Genomic DNA, 7,631 nt, shown 5'->3' with positions numbered 1-7,631 from the left:
TAATTATTGATATGTAAGGACTTAGTAATGCCATGTTTGCCTTATTGTTTTCTGTTTGTTTTGTATTGGCATTGCTCTTTTTCTATTTCTGCCTACCTCTGTAAGCTGTCGATACTCTAGGATGGTATGTTTTGCTTCTCCTGTTTTTCTTTTGTAAATCTACCTTAGATTCCTGCTTTGTGGTTACCATGAGGCTTACATAAACCATTTTACAGATAAAATGTTCCATTTTATGCCGATAGCAACTTATCTTCAATCTCCTACAAAGGCTCCCCCTTTTACCCCCCCTCTTTTTATGTCACACTTACTTTCTATGTTGTCTATTCATTAAGAAATTGTGGTTACTATAGTTATTTTTAATACTCTTTTAACCTTTATTCTATAGTTAAGTGGCTGACCAACCATTCTATTTTAGAGGTTTCTAAATCTGGCCTGTGTATTTTTCACCTATACCAGTGTGTTGTGTACTTTCATAAGTTTTCATGTCTCTGATTATTGTCTTTTCATTTCAGCTTTGAGAACTTCTTTCAGCATTTCTCCCTTAGCTTTTGTTTATCTGGGAAAGTCATTCCTTCTTCATCTCTGAAGAATAACTTCACTGCATAGAGTATTCTAGTTGCAGTTTTTATTTTCCAAACACTTTGAATATGTCATTCCATTCTCTCTTGGCCTGAAGGGTTTCTGCTGAGAAATCAACTGATAGCCTAGTGGGGGTTTCTTTGGAGGTTATACTTTTTTCCCTGGCTGTGTGTTTAGGATTCTTTCTTTCTCTTTGATTTTTAACAGTTTCCTTATAATGTGTTTTGGAGAAAGGTCTTTTGGCATTTAGATAATATGGTAATTTATTAGCTTCATTGAAATTGGATATTCAAGTCTTTCTCCAAGTTTGGGAAGTTCTCAGCTATTTCTTTAAATAAACTTTCTGTCCCCTTCTCCTTCTCTTCTCCTTCTGGAATCCTGATTGTTTTGGTATTTGTCCTTTTGATAGATTCTCTTAGATCATGAGGCTTTCTCTGCTCTTTTTTTCTTTGTTCTCTTCTGTGTCATTTCAAAACTCCTGTCCTTTAAGTCATTTATTCTTTAATCTAGTATACTCTAATACAGATGCTGTCTGCTGCATCTTTTATTCTATTTCTTCATTCTATTTTATTGTATCACATTCTTCATCTCATTCATTGAATTCCTCAGCTCCAGAATTTGTTTGGTTCTTCTTATGATTTCTCTTTCATAAAGAACTCAGGGGGTGCCTGGGTGGCTTAGTTGGTTAGGCGACCGACTTCGGCTCAGGTCACGATCTCACAGTTTGTGAGTTCAAGTCCCATGTCGGGCTCTGTGCTGACAGCTCAGAGCCTGGAGCCTGCTTCGGATTCTGTGTCTCCCCCTCTCTCTGCCCCCTCCCCTGCTCACACTCTGTGTCTCTCTGTCTCTCAATAATAAATAAACGTTTAAGAAAAAAAGAACTCAGATTGATCTTTTTCTTTTCTCTATCTTTTCTTTTCTGTTTCATTGCATTGTCTGAGTCTTCTTTTAGCTTGTTGAGTTTAAGTTTTTTAAATGTTTATTTTTGAGAGAGATAAACACAGAGTGCCAGTGGGAGAAGGACAGAGAGGGAGATATAGAATCTGAAGCAGGCTCCAGGCTTGGATCGCGGAGCTCTGCATGCAGAGCCCCATGCAGAGCTCAACTCAGAAACCATGAGATCATGACCTGAGCCGAAGTCGGACACTTAACCGACTGAGCCACCCACACGCCCCATTAGCTTGTTGAGTTTTTTTAAAAGTAGCTATTTTGAGTTCTTTATCTACTAGATCATACTATACACCTTTTACTTGAGGATTATTGAAATCTTTTGGAGATGATATATTTCCTTGATTTTTCATGTTCCTTATATTTTTACATTGCTACTTGAAGTAGTAGACATTTCTTTAAATCTTTATTGGTTGCCTTCATATGGGGTACTGTTGATTGGTGCTGCTATATGTGGGTTTTCCTCAGCTTTTGAATGAGTAGACCTGCCCCACTCTTTTTTCTTCCTCTTGTGGCAGAATTCTTAAGCTTTTACATCTTTTCTTGTTCTTAGAAGTCACCAGGCTTGCTGCTGGATGCCTCTCTTTGGTTTTCCAAAAAGTGGTGGTTTCTCCCTTGTCCATAGCCCTGTTCCATTTTCCTGAGAGTACTCTGATTACTGGACCTCTATTACCATTGCACTTGGGAGCACACAAGGATCTTGTCACAGAGTGTGTGTGTGCACATGCGTGTGCATGTTGGGAGGTGTGCGTTAGTACTGTTGGCATACGAGTGCCTGTGGACCCAGTGGGGAGATCTTAATGTGGTTGTACTCCCAGAGCCTTATCAGCAGAGTTCATGCTGAAGTCCTGAAGTAGTCACCAGGAACTGAATTACTTTGATGTTCTTATCTGCTTCTTACTCGTCTTGCCTCCCCTTAGTCATGAGGTCTCACCTTAGTGGGCTGCATGTTGTTGGATACAAACAGATTTCTCTAGTCACCGCCACACAAGTAAGGTAGCCAGGAACTCACCAATTTCTACCTCCTCCACAGGAGAGGTCACCATGGATGAACAGTGTGGCCCTGTGCAGTGTCTCTTTTGGTTGGAAGGGTGGCTCTGGCAGAGTTCTTCCCTCTCCACTATGACCAAACTCATATCTTTCCTGCTCTAGTGGTGTTCTAGAATCTCCCTTCAGGCAGGCTGAACCTCTATAAGTTCTCTCTCACCCAAGGATATCTTTCCAGGTCAGCATTCTCCAGGCTTTTTTTCTTGGCCACTGAGAGGGGGTGCAGCAGTTTTGCTGACTCTAAAATCTTTACCGAGATCCAAAATCTGTCTGCCTGTTTTTAGATGTACTGGTGGGCAAGAGTTATCCAGGTCTCTTGGCATATTAAACTGGGTCCAACACTTCTTACTGAGAAATTTTGCTTGTGGATGAATGTCTAATTAGTTGTTTAAAAAGGGAGAGAGAAAAGACTAATGTCTTATGCCACCGTGATGCTAATGTCACTCTGATTTTTTAATGTAAGCATTTATAGCTTTGTTCCTTAGCACTGTTCTCACTGTTCCAAATTTTAGTTTGTTGTGTTTTCATTCGCTTCTAAGTATTTTCTAATTTCCCTTGTGATTTCTATTTTGACCCATTTGTTGGTTAAGGATATGTTAATTTCAGCAAATTTGTGAATTTTCCAGTTTTTCTTTTGTTACTGATTTTTAACTTCATTCTGATGTGACTGGAGAAGACACTTTGCATGGTATCTGTCTTCTTAAAGCTACTGAGACTTAACTGGAGGCCTAACATATGGTCTACCCTGAAAATGTTCTAAGTGCACTTGGGAAGAATACGTATGCTGTTCTTGGGTAGAGTGTTCTATGGATGTCTGTGAGATCTACCTTAGTTTATTCTAGTAAGCCCTCTATTTGCTTACTTATCTTCTGTCTGGTTGTTGCATCTACACTGAGAGTGGTGGTACAGTAAAGTCTTGGACTATTATTGCAGAACTATTGCTCCCTTGAATTCTGTCAGTTTTTACTTCACATATTTTGATGATCTGTCATTAGACATGTAAACATTTACAACTGTTATATATATTTGCTGTACTGAGCGTTTTATTAACATGTAATATTCTTTTTTGTTTCTTTGGAAACTTTATAAAGTATACTTGGTTTGGAGCACCTGGGTGGCTCAGTCAGTGAAGCATCTGACTTTGGCTCAAGTCATGAGGTCAGGATCTCAGGGTTCATGAGTTTGAGCCCTACATCACGCTCTGCGCTGACAGCACAGAGCCTACTTCAGATCCTGTCTCCCTCTCTCTCTGCCCTTCCCCCACCCCTGCTCACATGCATGTGCACTCTCTCAAAAATAAATAAGCATTTAAAAAATAATGTATAATTTGTCTGATATCAGTTTAGACATCCCTGCTCTTTTGGTTACTATTTCTGCAGTATTTTTCCATATATTCACTTTCAATCTATTTGTGTTTTGGGATCTAAAATGAATCTTTTGTAGATAGCATATAGTTGGATCATGTGTTTTTATCCACTCAGCTAATCTCCTTTGGTTGGAAAGTTCAATCCACTTCTATTTAAAATAGTTACTGATAAGAGAAAAACTTACTTGTATAATTTTGTTGTTTTCTAAATGCCTTATAACTCTTCTGTTGCTCATTTTCTGAATTACTGTCTTCTTTTGTGATTAAATTTTAAATGAAATGTGTAATTTCACATTTCCTTTTGTGTATAATCAATCTACAGTATTTTTCTTTGGGGTTACCATGCAGGTTACATTTAACATCTGAAGGTTATAATCTAATTTGAATTTATACCAGTTTAACCTCTTCTTTAACAGCAAAGTTTGGTTGTTGATGTCACAACATTGCATCCTGATATGTGTGCGTCCAAAAGCATACAGGAACAATTCGTTTAAATGTATTAGTTTGTTTAATTATTAAAAAAAAAAGCCAAATGTGGAGATAAACACTGTTATAATAATACTGGCTTTTAGAAAAATAAAATTTTTAAATTGTTAATCTGGTCTTTCTGCCCGTGGACGCCGCCGAGTAAGCACTGTGAAAGTCTCCCCTCCCACCGCCATCATGTCTAAGTCAGAGTCTCCCAAAGAGCCTGAACAGCTGCAGAAGCTTTTCATCGGAGGTTTGAGCTTTGAAACAACCAATGGGACTCTGAGGAGCCATTTTGAGCAGTGGGGAATGCTTACGGACTGTGTGGTAATGAGAGATCCCAACACCAAGTGCTCCAGAGGCTTTGGGTTTGTCACGTGTGCATGCCACTGTGGAAGAGGTGGACGCAGCCACGAATGCAAGGCCACACAAGGTGGATGGAAGAGTTGTAGAACCAAAGAGGGCTGTCTCGAGAGAAGATTCTCAAAGACCTGGTGCCCACTTAACTGTGAAAAAGATTTTTGTCAGTAGCATTAAAGAAGACACTGAAAAACATCACCTAAAAGATTATTTTGAACAGCATGGGAAAACTGAAGTGATTGAAATCATGACCGACCGAGGCAGTGGCAAAAAGAGAGGCTTTGCTTTTGTAACATTTGGCAACCATGACTCTGTAGACAAGACTGTCATTCAGAAATGGCCACATTTCTGTGAATGGCCACAACTGTGAAGTAAGGAAACCTCTATTTAGCAACAGATGGCTGGTGCTTCATCCAGCCAAAGAGGTCGAAGTGGTTCTGGAAATTTTGGTGGTGGCCGTAGAGGTGGTTTTGGTGGGAATGACAGCTCCGGCCGTGGAGGAAACTTCAGTGGGCGAGGTGGCCTTGGTGGTAGTCGAGGTGCTGGTGGATAGGTGCAATGGGGACGGCTGTAACGGATTTGGTAATGATGGATGCAACTGTGGAGGTGGTGGAAGCTATAATGATTTTGGCCATTACAACAATCAATCTTGACATTTTGGGCCCCTACAAGGAGGAAGTTTTGGAGGCAGAAGCCCTGGCCCGTATGGTTGTGGAGGCCAATACTCTGCCAAACCATGAAACCAAGGTGGCTATGGTGGTTCCAGCAGCAGCAGTGGCTATGGGAGTGGCAGAAGGTTTTAATTACTTCCAGGAAACAGAGCTTAGCAGGAGAGGAGAGCCAGAGAAGTGACAGGGAAGCTACAGGTTACAACAGAGTTTTGAGCTCAGTCAAGCACAGTGGTGGTGGGGCCTAGCTGCTACAAAGAAGACATGTTTTAGACAATACTCATGTGTATGGACAAAAATTCAAAGGCTGTATTTGTGAAATTGCATAAGAGGTTATTTTAGTTTCTGTTCTGCGGAAAGTATAAAGCATTCCAAAAAAGGGTTTTAATGTAGTTTTTTTTTTTTTGCACCCATGCTATTGATTGCTAAATGTAATAATCTGATCACGATGATGAATAAATGTGTCTTTTTTAAAAAAATAAATAAAGGGACACCTGGGTGGCTCAGTCGGTTAAGCGTCTAACTTTGGGTCAGGTCATGATCTCACGGTTTGTGAGTTCGAGCCCCGCGTCCGTCAGGCTCTGTGCTGACAGCTCGGAGCCTGGAGCCTGCTTCGGATTCTGTGTCTCCTTCTCTCTCTGTCCCTCCCCGACTTGTGCTCTGTCTCTATCAAAAATAAATAAATGTAAATAAACAAATAAATAAAAATTATTAATCTGAGGGGCGCCTGACTGGTTCAGTTGGTAAAGCATGTGATCTTGATCTCAGGGTTGTGAGCTCGAACCCCACATTGGGTGAAGAGATTAGTTAAAAATAAAATCTTTTTAAAAGTTTTATTGACCTGCTAAAACATGTAGAAAACAAAAAGTTCAGTTATAAACCATTATTACCACAAAACTAGATTTTATAATTGTCTATGTAATTGTATTTATTGAAATCTTTAGGGGTGTCTGGGTGGCTCAGTTGGTTAAGTGCCCAACTTCGGCTCAGGTCATGATCTCACAGTTCATGAGTTCAAGCCCCACAATGGGCTCTGTGCTGACAGCTCAGAGCCTGGAGCCTGCTTTTGAGTCTGTGTCTCCCTCTCTCTCTTCCCCTCCCCTGCTTGCACTCTGTCTCTGTCTCTCTCAAAAATGAGTAAACATTAAAAAAAAAGAAATCTTTATTTATTCATATAGTTTTTAAAAATCATATGATCATCTCAATAGATGCAGAAAAATTTTTGACAAAATTCAACATCCTTTCATGATAAAAACTCTCAAATTAGGAGGAATCAACCTCAACATAAAAAAAAGGCCATGTATGACAAGCCCACTCTGTCATTTACATGACACTCAATGGCAAAAAGCTGAAAGCTTTTCATCTATTATCAGGAACAAGACAAAGGTGCCCACTTTCAGCACTTCTAATCAAAATAGTGCTGAAATTCATAGCCAGAGCATTTCAAGTAAAAGAAATAAAAGCATCCAAATCAGAAAGTGAGAAGTAAAACTGTTTGTTTGCAGATGACATAATCTTATATAGAAAACTCTAAAGACTCCATCAAAAAAACTGTTAGAACTGATAAATGAATTCAATAGATACAGGATATAAAATCAATACACAAAAATCAATTGTGTTTCTATATTCTAACAATAAACTACCCAAAAAAGATGTTAAGAAAAAAAATCCCCTGTACACTAGCATCAAAAAGAATAAAATACTTAGGAATAAATGTAACCAAATAGGTAAAAGATATTGAAACCACTAAACTACAAAACTACACTAAAAACTGTGAAACACTAATGAAAAGAATTGAGGAAGACACAAATAAATGAACAGATATCCTATGTTTATGGATTGAAAGAATTAATATTTTAAAAATGTCTAGCAAAAATGAACTATTGGGACCTCATCAACATAAAAAGCTTCTGCACAGTGAAGGAAACAATCAGAAAAACTAAAAGGCAACCAACAGAATGGGAGAAGACATTTGCAAATTATATATCAGATAAAGGGTTAGTATCTAAAATCTCTAAAGAACTTATCCAACTCAACACCCAAAAAACAAATAATCCAGTGAAGAAATGGGAAAAAGACATGAATAGACACTTCTCCAAAGAAGACATCCAGATGGCCAACCGACACATGAAGAAATGCTCCACATCACTCATCATCAGGGAAATACAAATCAAAACCACACTGAGATACCACCT

At 38.9% G+C, this 7,631-nt stretch overlaps 1 pseudogene; it reads left to right on the top strand.

Moving 5' to 3' along the window:
- The first annotated feature begins 4,564 nt into the window (after nucleotides 1-4,564).
- On the top strand, nucleotides 4,565-5,908 carry LOC121018297 (heterogeneous nuclear ribonucleoprotein A1-like; annotated as a pseudogene).
- The last annotated feature ends 1,723 nt before the right edge of the window (nucleotides 5,909-7,631 follow it).

This window comes from Herpailurus yagouaroundi, unplaced genomic scaffold, assembly GCF_014898765.1.
Source record: "Herpailurus yagouaroundi ecotype Mexico unplaced genomic scaffold, PumYag 218, whole genome shotgun sequence".
NCBI lineage: Eukaryota > Metazoa > Chordata > Mammalia > Carnivora > Felidae > Herpailurus > Herpailurus yagouaroundi.
The sequence above is the reverse complement of the archived record's forward strand: the minus strand, read 5'-3'. Positions and strand labels throughout refer to the sequence as shown.